The sequence below is a fragment of the Monodon monoceros genome, unplaced genomic scaffold (genome assembly GCF_005190385.1).
Source record: "Monodon monoceros isolate NGI ecotype Baffin Bay Population unplaced genomic scaffold, NGI_Narwhal_1 Super_Scaffold_22, whole genome shotgun sequence".
In the NCBI taxonomy this organism is placed as follows: Eukaryota; Metazoa; Chordata; class Mammalia; order Artiodactyla; family Monodontidae; genus Monodon; species Monodon monoceros.
In genome coordinates, this window is record NW_021703779.1 from 9,463,246 (window position 1) to 9,481,380 (window position 18,135).

At 42.3% G+C, this 18,135-nt stretch overlaps 3 long non-coding RNA genes across 3 annotated transcripts in view; 2 read left to right on the top strand and 1 right to left on the bottom strand.

Moving 5' to 3' along the window:
• Positions 1–16,646, top strand: part of LOC114905983 — a 141,882-nt gene extending 125,236 nt beyond the window's left edge. Inside the window, exons 7-8 of the long non-coding RNA XR_003796346.1 lie at positions 8,036–8,198; positions 15,643–16,646. This is a non-coding gene — a long non-coding RNA (uncharacterized LOC114905983). The remainder of the gene's footprint in view (positions 1–8,035; positions 8,199–15,642) is intronic.
• LOC114905985 lies at positions 501–4,268 on the bottom strand. Its single transcript, XR_003796349.1, has 3 exons — positions 3,428–4,268; positions 1,228–1,308; positions 501–918 (listed from the first exon to the last, which is right to left on the bottom strand). It is a non-coding gene; the product is annotated as an uncharacterized LOC114905985 (long non-coding RNA).
• Positions 16,647–16,987: 341 nt separating the features above from the next.
• LOC114905646 overlaps positions 16,988–18,135 on the top strand; it is a 2,955-nt gene continuing 1,807 nt past the window's right edge. Inside the window, exon 1 of the long non-coding RNA XR_003796309.1 lies at positions 16,988–18,125. This is a non-coding gene — a long non-coding RNA (uncharacterized LOC114905646). The remainder of the gene's footprint in view (positions 18,126–18,135) is intronic.

The following is an 18,135-nucleotide window of genomic DNA, read 5'->3' on the forward strand; positions in this document are numbered from 1 at the left end:
TGTATTATATATATTATATATTGGTATATATTAATATGTGTATATATGAATATAATGTATAGACATATATATTATACAACAGAATATATAATATACACTGACATGTAATTGTATACAATATGTAACATACAGTATATAATGTAAAATCATAATATAATGTGAAATCTAACATGTATATGAAATATACTATATATAATATACAATTTAATGTACCAAAAATTAGATGGTATAACCTTAAATACTAGATATGATACATGTATATCATATACAAAAATTAGTATATACTAGTACATGGTAATATATATACTACTATATAACATATAGTATATATTAATACTAGTATACATGGTAATATATATACTACTATATAACAGTATATATTAATACTAGTATATAGTGTATACTAGTATATATTACTATACTACAATATACCTTAATCTATATTGTGTATTGTGTTCATTGTACATAATCTATATTATGATATGTATGTTATATATAATATACATAATAGAGCAGTATAATAACTATAATATATATTATACACAATTTAATGGACATCCTGTTGGCTTGTTTCCATTGTCTTTAAACTTTCCGTTGCACCTGGATGCACTGACTCCCTTCCCAGGGGAAGTGTAGTCCCCACCTCCATGTCCCCGAGGCTGCCCACTGTGGCCCCCACTCTGGGCAAAGAACCCCCCCCCCCGCCGGGTGTCACGCTGCCACCCGGTTCCCCTCCGTCACCTCACCAGGCAGGACATCACCCAAGTCCCACCTGTGCTGCTCCATGCCAGCCTCTGCAACAGCCGAGCTCCTTTCTCCTTCAACCACCAGCCTCGCCCTGGATTTCCATATGCACAGTAACCTCTTCACTCGCCTGTCAGCCGGGCTTCCCTGGTGGTGCGGTGGCTGAGAGTCCGCCTGCCGGTGCAGGAGACGTGGGTTCATGCCCCGGTCCAGGAAGATCCCACATGCCACAGAGCAGCTGGGCCCGTGAGACATGGCCACTGAGCCTGCACGTCCAGAGCCTGTGCTCCACAACGGGTCAGGCTGCAGCAGTGAGGCCCACGTACCGCAAAAAAAAAACCAACTCTCAGCTGCTCCTTCCTGTCTCCTGCCTCTGGACCCCCGCCCTCCCCTGACCCTGCATGAAGATGGTCCCTGAGGTCTGACCCTGGCATTCTCTCCCTGGTCAGCGTGATGGGGCCAGTGGGTTCTGCAATCTCTCACCGTTATGGAAGCGGAAAACCTGTAGCTCCCTCCAAAGTGAAGTAAGTCAGATGAAGAAAGACAAACACTGACAGGTGGAATCTAAAAGATACAATCAAGTAGTGAATATATAACAAAAGAGAAGAAGACTCCCAGATCTAGAGAACAAACGAGTGGTTCCTAGTGGGGAGGGGGAGGGGGGCATTATAGGGGGAGCAGAGTAAGAGGTACAAAGTACTAGGTAAAAAATAAGCTATAAGGATACATTGTACAGCACAGCGAATAGAGCCACTATTTCATAATAACTATAAACCTCTTCCTTCCTGAACTTGGCCTGTCGCTAACGACGTTCCCTTCCCCATCAAACATCACAGCTGCTAAGCTACCTGAAATCCAGACGTTGGGAACTGATTTCTGTGGGTGAGGAAATGGGTCTCACCCCAACACAAGTGGGATACACTTCCATGGGGTTACCCAGATCTTCAGGGAACTCCAATTTCCTGCATAAATTGTTCTCCTTTTCCCCAGTGTGGAAAAATAGGAAAATCTAATGAAAAAGGAAAATTTGTTTTTCAGAAAGAGGGCTATTAAAGCAGGAAGCAGAATAATGGTTGCCAGGGGCTGGCCGTGGAGGAACCATGTCAGCAACAAAATGACAAGAGAGCATGGAAATGTACACAACTCACTGGGGGTGCTGATTCCACAACCGTGCACAGGGCTCAAAACTCACCCACCTGTCCACCTGAAAGGGCTGCTTTTACTGAAAACAATTACGTCTCAGTAAACTTGAATAGAAAACAAAAGGAGCCTCATCGTTTTCATTCCTTTCCTGCATGAGCAGCACTAAGTCCAGCGAGTCAGATGGGTGAAGATACGCACAAGCAATTCTTTCATTTTTTACATAAAAAATCTCTGCTGTTGCTGTTTACGACAGCCAAGACACAGAAGCAACCTAAACATCCACCAAGAGAGGAATCAATAAAGAAGACGTGGTTCATATATACAATGGAATATTACTCAGCCGTGAAAAAGAATAATGCCATTTGCAGCAACATGGATGGACTTAGAGATGATCATACTGAGTGAAGTCAGTCAGAGAAAGACAAATACCATATGGTATCACTTACATGTGGCATCTAAAATATGATACAAGTGAATCTATGTACAAAACAGAAATAGACTCACAGACATAGAAAACACACTTATGGCTAAAGGGGGAAGGGAGGGATAAATTAGGAGTTTGGATTGACATATACACAGTACTGTACTTAAACAACAAGGTCCTACTGTAGAGCACAGGGAAGTATACTCAGCACTCTGTAACAACCTATATGGGAAAAGAATTTGAAAAAGGATAGATACATGAGGGACTTACTTCCTTGGTGGCGCAGTGGATAAGAATCTGCCTGCCAATGCAGGGGACACGGGTTCGAGCCCTGGTCCAGGAAGATCCCACATGCCGCGGAGCAACTAAGCCCATGCGCCACAACTACTGAGCCTCTGCTGTAGAGCCCATGAGCCACAACTACCGAAGCCCATGTGCCACAACTACTGAGCCTGCGCTCTAGAGCCTGCGAGCCACAGCTACTGAGCCCACGTGCTGCCACTATTGAAGCCCATGCACCTAGAGCCCATACACTGCAGTGAAGAGTAGCCCCGCTCGCGGCAACTAGAGAAAGCCCGTGCGTAGCAACAAGGACCCAACACAGCCAAAAATAAATAAAATTAAATCTTACAAAAAAAAAAAAGGGATACATGAATAGGTATAACTGAATCACTTTGCTGTACACCTGAAGATAACAACACTATAAATCAACTATACTACAGTATAAAATATATGTGTATATATATATATATTTTTTTTTTTTTTTTTTTTTTTTTTTGCGGTATGCACTGTTGCCGCCTCTCCTGTTGCAGAGCACAGGCTCCGGACGCGCAGGCTCAGCGGCCATGGCTCACGGGCCCAGCCACTCCGCGGCATGTGGGATCTTCCCGGACCGGGGCACGAACCCATGTCCCCTGCATTGGCAGGCGGACTCTCAACCACTGCGCCACCAGGGAAGCCCCTAAAATATATATATTTTTAATTGTAATTTTCATGTAAAAAAAAAAGTGTGCGTTTAAGGCACTGTCCAAATGAACAACTCTCCTTGAGGATTTTGTCTGCATTCACGCTTTCTTTTGAGACAGTATCTGGGGGTGGGATGCTTTGTCATCCTACCTGTGGCCCTGCTCCCGATGACACTGCTGTACACGAAAAATCGGTAAAAACACACCCCTCATCTTTCATCGTCTGTTTCGGCCTCGTTGCCTATGGAAAAGACCCCTAGATAAAACGAAAAAAAGAAAGAAAGCATTAAAGTATGGAACTGCACCACTAGCAATGTGTTCCCACCATCCGGGCAGGCGTCCAGCAGAGGCAGGTGGTGGGCAATGTAAACCAGAGTCCTGCCCACCAGCCGTGACGCTCAGCACGGCCACTGAGGTACAGCTGATGGTCGTGACAAGCGGGGCAGCCCTGTGGGAAGGGCAGGGGGGCAGACCGAGGGGGATACCAGCAGTGTCCGCATTCCACAGCTGCCTGAGAAGCAGCATGCCCGTCACCACATCTGGAATCTGCAGGCACAGTTTCTAAAAGGAAACCTGTACAACTGAACCACAGGTGAGGACAGACATCCCAACAGAATCCCCTGAGTCCCAGATAGACAGGGTGGCACAGCCGGACCCACAGAGGACCCTCCCACCGCCCTGAAAACTACCTTCCACAGCTTTAGTTTTAAATCGTGGACTCACCCGAGTGCCCCCAGCTGTGTGGTTGTGCCTGGCTGAGAGCTGACTTGACTTTTACCCCATGCCATGTTCCCAGGGAGTCCTTCTGGAGACCCCGTTACAGACTGTTTACAACAGCTGAGACGTGGAAGCAACCTAAGTGCCCATCCACAGAGGAACAGATAAAGAAGATGTGCTACCTATACACACACAGTGGAATATGACTCAGCCATGAAAAAGAATGAAATCATGCCATTGGCAGCAACATGGGTGGACCTAGAGATGATCATACTGAGTGAAGTAAGACAGAGAAAGACAAATACCATATGATATCGCTTATATGTGGAATCAAAAATAAAAAAATACAAATGAACTTATGTACAAAACAGAAACAGACTCACAGACATAGAGATCAGCCTAGAGGGAGTGGGGTGAGGGAGGGAAGAATTGGGAGTGTGGGATTAGCAGATGCAAACTAGTTTATATAGGATACACACACAAGGAGGTCCTACTGTACAGCAAACTCTACTCGATATACTGTAATAAACTATACTGGAAAAGAAACAAAACACCCCACCATTCTTCCCTGACCTATAGACAGTGCACTGGCTGGTCTCTTCCTCCCCCCGCCCCACCCTCTCTCCCTGGCTCACTCCATTCCAGTGTCCTTCCTGCTCTTCCAGTTAACCATGTATGTTCATCCTCAGGGTCTACACCCTTGTGGTCCCCTCCTCCTGGAATTTTCCCCCTAAACATCCCCATGGCTTCCCCTCTTACCTCCTCCAGATTTGCCAAAAGTCACCTTCACAGGCAGACTGATTCTGACCACGTTCATGGCCATCTGTAGTCTCCCTCCCATCCTCGTTGCGGATTTATTCTTCTCCATTCTGCTTGTTACCTTTCTGATACTCTAAGCGTTACTTTTACCTCATAAGCTCTTTGAGTTGATGCTTTTGTCTGTCTTGATCACTGCCGTGTCCCAGCACCTAGAAGCCTGCCAGTGTGATGGTCACTTCTTGCTTGAAATCTTGAACTAAAGTAAGGATTGAGGAAACACCCAGTACGCACGTCCGTGCTGCAAACAGCTGAGTGATAAAGACAGAAAAATACAGATAAGAATTCCGCTGATGTGCTCAGGAAAGTCCATTAGACCTGTTCTGGCACCACTGTGTGTGTGATCAAGCGACTGAAAGGGCCGTGGGACTCTGGGGCAAATGTGGAAGAACTCCGGTGACAGGAGGATGCTTCTGTGAACACAGAAGACGCGTAGAAGGTAAAGCTGGAGAGAAGATTGGGAAGCGGGTCATATAAAACCTTGGAGGCTGCGCTGAAGACTTAGATTATATTCGACCTGCAATATTTTATCCTGCGATATTCTACCTATATAACAGAACATGCACAAATGACCTGTTTTCGTTTGTTTGTTTTGTTTTGCGGTACGCGGGCCTCTCACTGTTGTGGCCTCTCCCGTTGCCGAGCACAGCCTCCCGACGCACAGGCTCAGCGGCCCATGGCTCACGGGCCCAGCCGCTCCACGGCATGTGGGATCTTCCCGGACCGGGGCACGAACCCGTGTCCCCTGCATCGGCAGGCGGACTCTCAACCACTGCGCCACCAGGGAAGCCCGACCTATTTTCATTTATATAAGATACTCTGGCTTTTATGAGAGCAGTGGACAAAGAGGGACACTGTGTTATCTGCTAGGACTGTCGTCATAGAGGACCACAGATGGGCGGCTTCAACACAGAAATGTATTTTCTCACGGTCCTGGAGCCTGGAAGCCTAGGATTCAAGAGCCAGCAGGGTTGGCTGCTGGTGAGATTTCTCTTCCTGGCTCATAGACGGCTGTCTTCTTGCTGTGTCCTCCCATGGAGGAGAGAGAGAGGGAGAGGGGGAGGGAGAGGGGGAGAGGGAGGGGGGAGAGAGAGAGGGGGGAGAGGGAGGGAGAGAGGGAGGGAGGGAGGGAGAGAGGGAGGGAGGGAGAGACAGAGACAGCACTCTGGTGTGCCCCCCTCCTCTTGTAAGGACAGGAGTTCTATGGGATCAAGGCTCTGCCGTTATGACCTCATTTCACCATCATTACTTCCCTAAAAGCCCCATCTCCAAATACAGTCTCTTTGGGGGTTAGGGCTTCAACGTATGCACTTGAGGGGGGCACAGTGGAGTCTGTAACACACAAGCAGAAACAGGGAGACCCATCTAGGGGCATCACTGAGAGAGCACGGCTGAAATGGAGACAGTGAGAATCAGACTTGAGACATCTGATGACCACAGAGCCAACGGGATTTGCTAGTAGATCAAAAGTGAAGGGCAAGAGAAATAAAGACGAGGGCTCCATGATTTGCGATGTAGGTACTCAATTTCTAGAAAATGAGCATTAAATGTGTATGCTTCCTGCAAGTTTATCTTAGACAGATTCCACTGATTTAGCATGATGGCTTCCTGATCTCAGGGCAGCAGACTCCGTAACAGAATGTTATCTCTGGTCACCACTGCTCTGGGTTACTGAAACTGAGCAGGACCCTGTGGGGTTCCTGGGCATGGAAGCCTTTCTGTCCCCCATTTCTTGTTTGTAGGGAACAGACTCGAGCCTCCTGAACCCTCCCTGACTCCCAAAGGGAAGATGCAAACAGTTGCCAATCAGGGAAGGATGGGATGCAGAGACAAGGGAGGAGCCGTGAAGAAACAACAGTGCAGCCTTGGGGCAGGTCCTGGCTCCCCCTCAAGGATACACATGACAACATCTTTGAGCTCTTTACAGCACTAAAACCCCCCAAACAAATGGAAGCTGTCATCATTCTTCATTCCAGAGAAGACCCCCTGAGGCCAGATTAAAGGGACCAGAAAAGTTCAAGAGATTAACTGAGGGATTTCCCTGGTGATCCAGTGGCTAAGACTCCATGTTCCCAATGCACGGGGCCCGGGTTCGACTCCTGGTCAGGGAAGTAGATCCCACATGCTGTTACTAAAAATTCCGCAGGCCGCAACTAAAGATCCTGCATGCCGCAACTGAAGATCCTGCGTGCCGCAACAAAGATCCCATGCGCCGAAACTAAGTCCTGGTGCAGCCAAATATTTTTTAAAAATAAGACACAGAGAGATTACCTGAAACCAGATTAAAGGGGTGCAGGCCCTGCACACACCCTGATCCTTATCAGCAACCCCACCCTTGAACCATTGCTACAAAACTCCTCACTAGCCCCCCACCTCCAGGTTGGGACACACAGTTTTTTAGTTTTTTTTTTTGGCGTTATGCAGGCCTCTCACTGTTGTGGCCTCTCCCGTTGGGGACCACAGGCTCCGGACGCACAAGCTCAGCAGCCATGGCTCACGGGCCCAGCCGCTCCGCGGCATGTGGGATCTTCCCGGACCGGGTCATGAACCCACGTCCCCTGCATCGGCAGGCGGACTCTCAACCACTGCGCCACTAGGGAAGCCCGGGACACACAGTTTTGAGGGCACGAATCCACTGTGTCCCCCTTTGCCTGGAAAACCAATAAAGCTATTCTTTTCAACTTCACCCACAACCGTCTCTGAGATTTGATTCGGCACCAGTGTGCACAGAGGCTGACGTTTTGGCATCATTACTGCTTTTACATAACCTCTTTCTCCTCACGTTTCTTCCATTCCTGTCCTAAAATTCCCATTCTTAAACTTTCATTTCCCCTTGGTAATGTCAATCAAGAACTATGAGGTTATGACTCCCGGCAAAACCAAGTCCCCCAGTACTGAGTTCCCCTGCCGAGTTTAAGATTAACTCTTCATCCAAAACCTTATTGCCTTTCTTGTCCCATCCATTTCCCCTAAGGTGTGAGGACTATCAAACAAAAGAGGGGACGGAAAATGAGCAGGACTCTTTGGGGAATCTCCCGGGTACACTATCTCCTCTATGTCCCCAGTTTCTGGTTTGTAGAAAAAGGCTTTCGTGTCCTAGACCTTCCCCGTGTTCCAAAGAGCACACTCAAGTAGTTAAGGCTTAGAATTATAGTCACAGCTCTCCTAGTTCCTCCTGAAAGGACAGAGATAACAATCTGACCCATATCTCTGAGTTGTTCTGCAGAAACCAAGACCCCCGCCCGGGTGGAGGATGGTGACCACATGCTAACCACAAGCACTAGACCCCAGGCTGGTTGGAACCAGATGGCTGATAATTGAGATTCCCCGAAACACCACCCTGTTACCTCAGCACCAGCCAATCAGAAGAAGGTCCAGGAGCTGATCAGGTATCCTAGGACCCTCTCCCCAGCACTGTCTTTAAAAACCCTTCCTTGAATATCGGCTCGGTGCTTTGTGACCGCCTGGAGGGGTGGGATAGGGAGGGTGGGGGGGGAGGGAGACGCAAGAGGGAAGAGATATGGGAATATATGTAGATGTATAGCTGATTCACTTTGTTATAAAGCAGAAACTAACACACCATTGTAAAGCAATTATACCCCAATAAAGATGTGGAAAAAAAAAAAACCCTTCCCTGAAAGCCATCGGGGAGCTCAAGTCCTTTGAGCATGAGCTCCCCATTCTCCTTGCTTGGCACCTGCAATAAACGCTGTACTTTCTTTCGCCACTTCCTGGGGTCAGTAGATTGGCTTTACTGCACCTCAGGACCCGAGTGGATCCAAGTATGGTTCGGTAACACTGGCACCCCAATGTTCTTCTATTTAAGATTCAGGGCTGTCGTCTGACAAAATAATCTATGTGTTCAGAATTTAGGAAGTAGTTAAAGGTGTTGTTATGCCCTAATTATCGTACAGCCCTTTGGACCTTGTTTGATCTGTCATGAGCTATTGAAAAACAGAATTATGTCATGGTTTGTCTCTATCCAATGAATACACCAAAAACGAAAAGGTAGACACAGGTAGAATTAGAACATAAGCAGAATAGGAATTTTTGTCATGGATGCCCTAGAATAGTCAGCATTTCCATTAATGCTGGGATATTCTACCTATATAATAGAACGTAAGGGTTTATGTCCATGTATAACTTTACTTGGAAGCGATGATAGCAGTGTACGGTTTTAGGGCCAAAAGGGGATTGTTAGAACACATCCCAACCTCAACAAGAGCCAAGCAAACTAGAGACTGAAGATGTGAACTGCTTGCTCGTGGTCACGGGGGCAGCATGAGATCAAGGATGAATGTCTCGGGCTCTTTGCTTTTCCTATACTATGCTGTTCCTGTCCTTTACCTACGACGGGATAAACTTCTTAGTGAGCAAATGATGCTGCTTCCCCCAAATTACTCCTTTCTGTTTCTTCTCAGAAACTAGCGCTTTTTCCTCCATCCATGAATATGCTCCTCATGCGTGGAGACCTGAGTTTTCTCAATTCTGAAATAACAACACCTTCGCCTACAATAGTATACTCTCCTTTTGGTTAATAAAGCATAATAAATCATGCAAGCATATTAAACTGCTGGAGTGAAGTATTACGATTTCCTTTAACTCTAGGAATTGAGTCCATACTGATCGCATACGTGAGTACGGTTATGACATGTGGACAGATGCAGGACAGCTGTTTTCTGCCGGAATCGTCCCATTCTGTTTATCCTTTAAAACCTAATTTACACAGCTCCCTTAGAGCCTAATTTACTCGGTGGAATATGTTAAATGGCATTAACTATAAATTAGGTAGTCCTCCAGAATTGGGGGACATTAGATGTACACAGTGCAATGCTAAGAAAATGGTATCTTAACCCTTTTCTCTGTCAACTTATATTAAATTTGATACTGCATGTAACCATTATTGGATTAGATACTATATTTTGAAATTAGTTCTGTTACTGTGGTAAATTTGTGTTACTTCTAATTGAAAATAAGCAGTTCAAAGTTTCATATTGATTAGATGACTTAAAATAATTAGCAATGGATATTCAGAGCATTATAGAGCTTATTTGCATCATGGAAAGCAAATGCTTCTTCTAGGCTAATATTTTACCTAATCAAACTGTTATTAAATTCGGTACTCATGACCATTTTAATAATGGTTATGAAGCGATGGTAAGAGTTTATGACAGTCGTTAAAATGGGGGGTTCTGTATTCCCAAGAGGAACCCACGCAGCTGGACACCTGGTGAACTGCTGCCGTTCATACACTGAAATGCACGCGTTTATTATCTATACCTGGACATCATGGGTCCACGGTGATTACTGCACCATTAACCACTGTTACGACACGAAGCACCGTATGTTGTACCCGCCGGATACACTAACGGGATACAAACACAACACCAAAAGGACGTGCCGAGAACAACTTTCTCGTGATTACTTAGAAACGGACTGAAATTGCACCTTGAAAGACGACCTGGGTCTTATTCACCACTTTCATGAGACACTTACCAGACATATGTGAGCCTCACGTTCTTCATCGAAGAGGATTCAGGGTGCTTTATGGATTTACAGGTTTCAAAATATTTTCACATAGACCCATGTCATTTCATTCCCTCGCACACACATGCACACACTACAGATTAGCAATGTAACCTATTTTGAAAAAAAAAAAAGACTAACTCATTGAAAATATAAATATGCGTAGATAACTATTAAATTGAGATAAACTGTTTTCACAAGAAATATTTAATTTTCACTTTAGAAAATATAGATGTAGATTGTGATGATTAATATAAAAGAAAGATATAGGTATAAATATTATATAGGTAGGTAATCACCAGTATCTCTCAAGTAAAACTTTTGCTTTTATATATAGGATGCATGAACAACAAGATCCTACTGTAGAGCACAGAGAACTATATTCAATACCCTGTGATAAAACATAATGGACAAGAATAGTAAAAAGGAATGTGTGTGTCTATATATATAAATAAAACTGAGTCACTTTATGTACAGCAGAAATTAACACATTGTAAATCAACTCTCCTTCAATAAAAAAGTCTACGACCAAGTTTTCTCTGAATGAATCAGTCTGTGGACGCAGGAAGTTAAGAGGAAAGTCGCTATCAAACTATTGTTGTATATGATAAATTTTCTTTTTACCTTGCTAATTTCTTTAACTTACTTTCAGACTGGAGGTTTCACTTGAATTTTCTCTGCACTGCCTGGGCCAGTTTTTCGTTCCTGCCTTTTACTCTACAAAAATTATGTCAGCCTCAGAGGTCTGGTCATTGTTCAAAACTCTGCACCCAGCTTTTAAAATATTCACTTTACTTAAACAGCTGGGCCTAAACCTCGAAAAGAAACCTATGAAGAAATTAAGCTTTGACATAACACCTTTTCTTTATCCATTCACCTTTGGGGTTGCTTCCAGCTCTTGGATATTGTAAATAATGGTGCAATGGACACAGGTGTGCAAATACATCTTCAAGATCTTGCTTGAATTCTTTTGCATATATACCCGTAAGTGGGATTGCTGAGTCATATGATAACACAATTTTTAATTTTTCGAGGAAATTCCATACAGTTTTCCATAGCAACTGCACCATTTTACATTCCCACCAACAGTGCACAAGTATTCCAGTTTTGCACCCTTGCCAACATTTCCTATTTTCTGCTTCTTTTGTTTTTGATTATGTTGTGTTTATAGTAGGCATCCTGATCGGTGTCAGGTGATATCTCATTGTGTGATATCTCATTAGAGATGTACATTTCTCTAATCATTAGTAATAGTAAGCATCTTTTCTCATGCTTATTGGTCACTGTCTTTTGGGGTGAAATGTCTATTTAAGCCCTTCTGCACGTTTTTAATCAATTTATTTTACTGTTGTTGAGATGTAGAAGTTCCTTATATATTCTTTTTTAAATTTTTTAAAATTTTATTTTTTTTAAATTTTAAAAATATTTTTTAAAAATATATTCTTAATTATCACCCCTTATCAGATATACGATTTGCAATGATTCTCCCATTTCACAGGTGGCCTTTTCATTCTTGATTGTTTCTTGTGATGTGCTAATGTTCTGTTGTAGTCCCACCTGTCTATTTTTCCTTTTGTTGCCTTTGGTTTTGGTGTCCTATCCAAGAAATTATGTGGCCTTAAAAAGGAAGGAAACCCTGTCAGCTGCTAAAACAAGAATGAACTTCGAGGACGTCATGCTGAACAAAATAAGCCAGGGACAAAAGGACACACACTGTAGGACTCCGCTTGTATGAAGTACCTAAATAGTTAAAATCACAGACACAGAAAGTAGAAAAGTGTACACCAAGGGCTGGGAGGATGGAGCCTGGGAAGTTGGTATTGAATGGCTACAGAGGTTCAGTGTTGCAAGATGAGAAAGTCCCAGAGATGTGTTGAACAATGTGACTATACTTAACACAACGAACTGTACACTTAAAAATGGCTAGGGTGATAAATAATAAAGAAATTAAGCTTTAAGAAAAAAATTAAAAAGAAAGCCACAAAGAAAACTTTGGAAATAGAGCGTGCTCCCTTTTCTGCATTCCTGCCGGACGCAGAGATCTTAAAATCACAGGGGTTTAACCATCACACACATAAAACACAAAGGATACAGACCATCGTAATGGGACCATTTTGAAGGGCATTCCTATGAAATATGATATCGAGGCACTTTTAAGGCAGTTACACTACCCTATTATGGCTTATGAAGATTGCCAAAGCAATAGTTAGAACATCAAGAGAATAAAGTGTTCAGTGAAATCACTTTCTTTATGAATAGCCTAGCTCCGTCTATTAGAGAAAACCTCGAAGAACTGAGTGGCTTATACGGCAGTTAAAATCGTTGCATTGTTCTATTAAAGCGCAATCATTTGATATTAAGTTGGCTATTAACAGATATTAATTTCTGCTTCTAGATTACTAGTGACTGAGATAATTCATTCTTCATTAAAATAATTCCCTATTATTAGAGAATATTAATTTATGTACATAAGATTTTATTGTCCCACTTTTTAAAAATTGGAGTAGAGTTGATTTACAATGTTGTGTTAGTTTCAGGTGTACAGCAAAGTGATTCAGTGATTCAATATTTATGTGTATATACAAAAAAAAATTGGGTTGGCCAAATACTTCATTCAGGTTTTTCCATAGCATCTTATGGAAAAACTCGAATGAACTTCTTGGCCAACCCAATATATATATATATATATATATTCTTTTTCAGATTCTCTTCCTTTATAGGTTATTACAAAATATTGAGTAGAGTTCCCTGTGCTATACAGTAGAGGTCCTTGTTATTTATCTATTTTATATATGTATTAGTTTGTAGCCGTTAATCCCAAACTCCTAATTTACCCCTCACCTTTGGTAACCATAAGTTTGTTTTCTATGTCAGTGGGTCTATTTCTTCTTTTCTTTTAATTAATTAATATATTTATCTTGGGCTGCGTTGGGTCTTCGTTGCTGTGCGCAGGCCCTCTCCAGTCGTGGCGAGCAGGGGCCCCTCCTCGCCGCGGTGTGCACGCTTCTCATTGCGGTGGCCTCCCCTGTTGCAGAGCACAAGCTCCAGAGCACAGGCTTCAGTAGTTGTGGCTCACGGGCCCAGTTGCTCCGTGGCACGTGGGATCCCCCCGGAACCAGGGCTCGAACCCATGTCCCCTGCACTGGCAGGCGGACTCCCAACCACTGCGCCACCAGGGAAGTCCCCTCAGTGGGTCTATTTCTGTTTTGTAAATAAGTTCATTTGTGTCATTTTTTTTTAGATTCCACATATAAGTGATATCATATGATGTTTGTCTTTCTCTGTCTGACTTACTTCACTTAGTCTGATCATCTCTAGGTCCATCCATGTTACTGCAAATGGCATTATTTCATTCTTTTTTACGGCTTTTTTATATCCATTGTAATAGATATACCACAACTTCTTTATTTTTTACTTGAAGTACAGCTGATTTACAGTGTTGTGCTAATTTCTGCTGTACAGCAAAGCTGACTCAGTTATACCCACATATACATTCTTTTCTAATTATTTTCCTTATGGTTTATCACAGGGTATTGAATATAGTTCCCTGTGCTCTACAGAAGGACCTTGTTGTTTATCCATCCTAAATGTAATGGTTTTCCAAATTCCCACCTGCTCATGTCTTGTTTCTGCTGTCATTGTTTTGTGGCATTTGGATTCCTCTCTTCGGATAACAACGCTACCAGGAGCCATGATGCATTCCTATTTCACACTTTGTCAATATTAACTGTCATCACGATCACACTGAAGATTGCTAGGTGTTCTTCCCAGCAGTTGCCAAAGAATGTACCTTTCATATTTTGTAAATGGTCTTCATGGTTGTTTCTCCAAAAGAAATAGAAAATTTTCTCTTTTTCCATCAAAGAGACTGAAGAGTGTATTAAAAATATTCACATGTTTTGTAGAAACTCAGGCTGGAAGATTTGAATATTACGATAGTCTCGGAAATAATCAAATTGCCAAAGACTTTGGCACGTTAAATGTTGCAAGGTGATTTGGCCCTTTTTGAAAAAAACACAAAAACTTTTCATCAGTCAACCCTCTCAGAGGAAGATGTCTCTATGTAGAGTCATGAGGAAAGCAAAGCACTTGAATTATTTCTGTCCACTGTCTGGTCTGATTCCTTACTCTGGAACTATGCATTATTTCTTTGATCTGTAGATAAATACCAGCAGCCTCTGTACTGCTGAAAGTAATTTTTTTTTTAGCTTTATTCATTTATTTCTCAAGCAGTGATTATGTAGCATCTCTGGCATATTCACCGTCAGCTATAAATCTGGTATTCTGAGTTTGGTGGATTCAAGGCATTCTTTGGTATTTCACACACAAGGGGAAAACCCTTTTTTGTTCGTCTTGAAAACATCAAAATGGTAGTCTTAGGTCAGAAATCGCAGTTTTTCTTTTTCTTTTTTTTTTTTCCCCCAATGTGGATAGTTTATTTTAATTCAAAATACTGTAAAGATCCCTTTTTCTCATCCATTCTAGGGAACAATGATGATAGATAGGCTAAAGTGATAATAAATGTCAACCACACCATGCTTACACATATAAGCTAACTGCCTTAAAATATTATTTTAAAATTTAATAATATACATATTTAATAACTTTTTCAATTTTAGAAAAATTTTAGATTTACAAAATTATTGCAAAGATAGTACAGTATTCTGGCATACTCTACACTGTTTCCCCTATCACTAACATCTTATATTAGTATTGAACATTTATCATAATTAATCAATCAATATTGATACATTTTTATTAACTAAATTTTATACTTCATTCAGATTCCTCAGTTTTCCCCTAATGTTTTTCAATACAAATAACAATCACCAAAAAAGCTGTGGATTCCACCTATTAAAAATGGCATCTAAATGTGGATTAGTATCTCTGGTGAGAAGTGATGGCTCTCCTAATTAGCTCTATGGATAGTGACATACTTGATTAGAATAAATTTGGTTTCTTTCCAGATTGATCTAGGAGAAGACTATGCTCCTTTTCCATTGTGTATGTTTCAAGATATAATTATATAAGTTCTCTGTATGAATTTAGGAAGGCAAGTTACGAACCTCAACTATTTCAATCTATCTTTACGGGCACAGATCTGTGAGTCTTTGAATTTATGTTCAACTGCTTCCCCAAAGATATGTGAGTTACACTGAAACTCTGTGTTCAGCATGTTTCCTGCACAGTTTATTCACAGCCTAACCAACGAATGATCAATGTTACATGAAATTTACATATAAAATATGCATTTGAAGAAAATAAAGATATAACCAAAACCCGTCTTTCTCCTAATTCATTCCCAAGGTTGCCCACGGATTCTGAGGTAAACCCTACAGAGCCACAAAGGTACCAAGAATGTAAACAAAGGATGTACCGAATCAAGTCTGCACCCCGTGACTTAACAAAGCAAAGGAAGATGAAGCTGTGTCCCAGAAAGTTCTGGGTGGAAGAAGAGACGAACTCAAGAGCCACTGCTTCCCACTGAGACAGAGTAAAAAGAACGCACAGGTTGATGCTTTAAAGATATGATTCAAAATGTTTACGGACTTCCCTGGTGGTCCAGTGGTTAAGACTTTATCAATGAAGGGTGTGCGTGTTCTATCCCTGGTTGGGGAGCTTAGATCCCACATGCCTCGCGGCCAAAAAACCAAATCATAAAACAGAAGCAATGTTGTAACAAATTCAATAAAGACTTTAAAAAACAATGGTCCACATCAAAATACCAAAAATGTTTAGGGGTTTGTGTTTAGTGAATGTCATTTTTAAACACAGTACTGTAAATAAAAAGTTTCCCTAGGGCTTCCCTGGTGGCGCAGTGGTTGAGAGTCCGCCTGCCGATGCAGGGGACCCGGGTTCGTGCCCTGGTCCGGGAAGATCCCACATGCCACGGAACGGCTGGGCCCGTGAGCCGTGGCCGCTGGGCCTGCACGTCCGGAGCCTGTGCTGCGCAACGGGAGAGGCCACAACAGTGAGAGGCCCGCATACTGGGCAAAAAAAAAAAAAAAAAAAAAGTATCCCTAGAGGTAACTGAATAGGAAAATGGACATGACAGCAAACTAAAATATTCTGGGATTTGAATGCAGCGATTACCCTATAACACAAGAAAAATATATATAATTAACAACAGCAGCACTTAAGGAGTTTCAGCCCTAACGTTATATTCTGAGCTAATTTAAAATACTACAATGAAACATTCTGATTTTAACCATCACTGAATTAACTGAAAAGAATTCCATTGGTGATACCTGATTTATTGGCCGGACCATCCAATATGAACATATCTCAATAAAGAGAGAATGAAATAGTGGGGAATGACACATCTAAATAGATAAGGTTACAATCTTTGAATGACTTATGCAACTACCAAAAGAGACTTCTTTTTTTCTAAATTAAAAAAAATTTTTTTTATTGAAGTCTAGTTGCTTTCCAATGCTGTGCCAGTCTCTGCTATACGGCAAAGTGACTCAGTTATACGCATAGAGATATAATGTTTTATATTCTTTTCCATGATGGTTTATCCCAGGATACTGAATGTAGTTTCCTGTGCTCTACAGTAGGACCTTGTTGTTTATCCATTCTCTATATAATAGTTTGCATCTGCGAGTCCCAAACTCCCAGCCCATCCCTCCTCCGTACATATATATATGTAACTGAATCACTTTGCTGTATGGCAGAAATTAACACTACATTGTAAACCAAATATACTTCAATAAAATAAATGTTCAAAACTCATGTCAAGTTGCATAGCAGAACTGTGAAGTTAAGTACGATTTGTCCCTCTTTTATACGTGAACTCTTTCACTCAATCCTCACTTGGCTGACGATGTGTAGTATATGATGCTATGATAAGATGATTATAATGGTGGCGGTGAGGGTGGTTTAATGACTACATGGCTGCCAGGCATGTCGTTAGGACCGTAGTTTTCGAACTACAGAACATGCAAGAATTGACTGAGATTTTTTTTTTGGCGCAGGGGGGACCACTCCGCACAGCTTGCAGGATCTTAGTTCCCCGACCAGGGGTCGAACCTGTGCCCCCTGGAATGGAAGTCAGGAGTCCTAACCACTGGACCGCCAGGGAAGTCCCTTGCCTGAGATTTCAAAGAAGCAAATCACAGGCTTTCCTTCCACAGATTATGAATTGGCAGATCTGTGAAGCCCAGAAATCTCTCAGTCATTATGGTGGATATAGTACACAGCCCTTACATAGAGAAACACTCCAGAGAAAGTACCCTGATATCCTTTAACGACTAATATTTAAAAGAAAACACAAACTATAGCTTCTCCAGGGATGTCCAAAGGCTTTTTACATCGACTCCTTTTGGTCACTTTTTATTTGAAGGGAAGCCGCTTGTTTTCAACTGACGTGAAGATAATTCAGCTCTCCTGTTTCTCATATAAAAGACATCCTTCCTCACTGCTAGCTAAGTACCAAATTTCAGTACTTAGGAGTCTGTTCTCTCTAAATGTCCTCTCTTCATCCTGTCCACAATGAGCTCAAAGGGATACTTTTGAATTATGATGGTTTCACTGACTAGCAGATAAAACCCATCAGAATTATTGGACCTAGAACACAGTACGGAGGATGGACCTTTGGGAAATCCAGTCTCAAACATAAAGCACGTTTTTTCCAATGCCTATGATCCAGCATCCAGAATCCAGCACTTAATAATCATGGTTTCAACTCACAGGTCGGGAAAGAGAAAGACAGTGTAGCATGACGTCAGAGGTACTTATTGGTTAGTTCTGTGAGCAGCGTCCATCCACGGGTCACTGGAAACTCACAGGTCAGGAAAG